This window comes from Coregonus lavaretus (assembly GCF_964263955.1).
Source record: "Coregonus lavaretus genome assembly, chromosome: 25".
Taxonomy (NCBI): domain Eukaryota; kingdom Metazoa; phylum Chordata; class Actinopteri; order Salmoniformes; family Salmonidae; genus Coregonus; species Coregonus lavaretus.
The window spans coordinates 42,070,658-42,073,805 of NC_140012.1; positions in this window are offsets into that span (position 1 = coordinate 42,070,658).

The following is a 3,148-nucleotide window of genomic DNA, read 5'->3' on the forward strand; positions in this document are numbered from 1 at the left end:
ATTTCAAATCAAACCAACCAGCCCTTAACCAACAATGCAGTTCAATAAATACATGTACAGTGGGGAAAAAAAGTATTTAGTCAGCCACCAATTGTGCAAGTTCTCCCACTTAAAAAGATGAGAGAGGCCTGTAATTTTCATCATAGGTACACGTCAACTATGACAGACAAAATGAGGAAAAAAAATCCAGAAAATCACATTGTAGGATTTTTTATGAATTTATTTGCAAATTATGGTGGAAAATAAGTATTTGGTCAATAACAAAAATTTCTCAATACTTTGTTATATACCCTTTGTTGGCAATGACACAGGTCAAACGTTTTCTGTAAGTCTTCACAAGGTTTTCACACACTGTTGCTGGTATTTTGGCCCATTCCTCCATGCAGATCTCCTCTAGAGCAGTGATGTTTTGGGGCTGTCGCTGGGCAACACAGACTTTCAACTCCCTCCAAAGATTTTCTATGGGGTTGAGATCTGGAGACTGGCTAGGCCACTCCAGGACCTTGAAATGCTTCTTACGAAGCCACTCCTTCGTTGCCCGGGCGGTGTGTTTGGGATCATTGTCATGATGAAAGACCCAGCCACGTTTCATCTTCAATGCCCTTGCTGATGGAAGGCGGTTTTCACTCAAAATCTCATGATACATGGCCCCATTCATTCTTTCCTTTACACGGATCAGTCGTCCTGGTCCCTTTGCAGAAAAACAGCCCCAAAGCATGATGTTTCCACCCCCATGCTTCACAGTTGGTATGGTGTTCTTTGGATGCAACTCAGCATTCTTTGTCCTCCAAACACGACGAGTTGAGTTTTTACCAAAAAGTTCTATTTTGGTTTCATCTGACCATATGACATTCTCCCAATCCTCTTCTGGATCATCCAAATGCACTCTAGCAAACTTCAGACGGGCCTGGACATGTACTGGCTTAAGCAGGGGGACACGTCTGGCACTGCAGGATTTGAGTCCCTGGCGGCGTAGTGTGTTACTGATGGTAGGCTTTGTTACTTTGGTCCCAGCTCTCTGCAGGTCATTCACTAGGTCCCCCCGTGTGGTTCTGGGAATTTTGCTCACCGTTCTTGTGATCATTTTGACCCCACGGGGTGAGATCTTGCGTGGAGCCCCAGATCGAGGGAGATTATCAGTGGTCTTGTATGTCTTCCATTTCCTAATAATTGCTCCCACAGTTGATTTCTTCAAACCAAGCTGCTTACCTATTGCAGATTCAGTCTTCCCAGCCTGGTGCAGGTCTACAATTTTGTTTCTGGTGTCCTTTGACAGCTCTTTGGTCTTGGCCATAGTGGAGTTTTTAGTGTGACTGTTTGAGGTTGTGGACAGGTGTCTTTTATACTGATAACAAGTTCAAACAGGTGCCATTAATACAGGTAACGAGTGGAGGACAGAGGAGCCTCTTAAAGAAGAAGTTACAGGTCTGTGAGAGCCAGAAATCTTGCTTGTTTGTAGGTGACCAAATACTTATTTTCCACCATAATTTGCAAATAAATTCATAAAAAATCCTACAATGTGATTTTCTGGATTTTCTTTCCTCAATTTGTCTGTCATAGTTGACGTGTACCTATGATGAAAATTACAGGCCTCTCTCATCTTTTTAAGTGGGAGAACTTGCACAATTGGTGACTGACTAAATACTTTTTTCCCCCACTGTAATTAGGTCTATACACAGTGTTGTAACAATGTTAAAATAGTTAAAGTACAAAAGCGAAAATAAATAAGCATAAATATGTGTTTTATTTACAATGGTGTTTGTTCTTCACTGGTTGCCCTTTTCTTGTGGCAACAGGTCACAAATCTTGCTGCTGTGATGGCACACTGTGGTATTTCACCCAGTAGATATGAGAGTTTATCAAAATGTAGATTTGTTTTCAAATTCTTCGTGGGTCTGTGTAATCTGAGGGAAATATGTGTCTCTAATATGGTCATACAGTGCCATGCAAAAGTATTCATCCCCCTTGGCGTTTTTTTCAATTTTGTTGCATTACAACCTGTAATTTAAATGGATTTTGATTTCATGTAATGGACATACACAAAATAGTCAAAATTGGTGAAGTGAAATGAGAAAAATAACTTGTTTCACAAAATTCTAAAAAATAAATAACGGAAAAGTGGTGCGTGCATACAGTGGGGAAAAAAGTATTTAGTCAGCCACCAATTGTGCAAGTTTTCCCACTTAAAAAGATGAGAGAGGCCTGTAATTTTCATCACAGTGTCAACTATGACAGACATTGAGAGAAAAAAATCCAGAAAATCACATTGTAGGATTTTTAATGAATTTATTTGCAAATTATGGTGGAAAATAAGTATTCCCAATTGGGAATCTGTGGTATGACTGAAAGATTGCTGTACACCAGCGGAACCCATCCAACTTGAAGGAGCTGGAGCAGTTTTGAAGAATGTGCAAAAATCCCAGTGGCAAGATGTGCCAAGCTTATAGAGACATACCCCCAAGAGACTTGCATCTGTAATTGCTGCAAAAGTTGGCTCTACAAAGTATTGACTTTTGGGGGGTGAATAGTTATGCACGCTCAAGTTTTTTTTTTTTTTTTTTTTTGTCTTATTTCTTGTTTGTTTCGCTATAAAAATATTTTGAATCTTCAAAGTGGTAGGCATGTTGTGTAAGTCAAATGATACAAACCCCCAAAAAATCCATTTAAATTCCAGATTGTAAGGCAACAAAATAGGAAAAATGCCAAGGGGGGTGAATACTTTCGCAAGCCACTGTGCATTTGGCAGGAGGTTAGGAAGTGCAGCTCAGTTTCCACCTCATTGTGTGGGCAGTGTGCACATAGCCTGTCTTCTCTTGAGAGCCAGGTCTGCCTTCGGCGGCCTTTCTCAATAGCAAGGCTATACTCACTGAGTCTGTACATAGTCAAAGCTTTCCTTAAGTTTGGGTCAGTCACAGTGCCACTGTGTACTCTCTGTTTGTAGGGCCAAATAGCATTCTAGTTTGCTCAGTTTTTTAGTAAATTCTTTCCAATGTGTCAATTAAAACGTATCTCTCTCTGTTTCTCTCTCTCTCTCTCTGTCTCTCTCTGTCTCGCTGTGTCTCTGTCTCGCTCTGTGTCCAGGTACCTGGGTCTGTCAGGTCTGCAGGCTCAAGGAAAATGGAAAGACATTTCTGCATAAGAAAGCCGA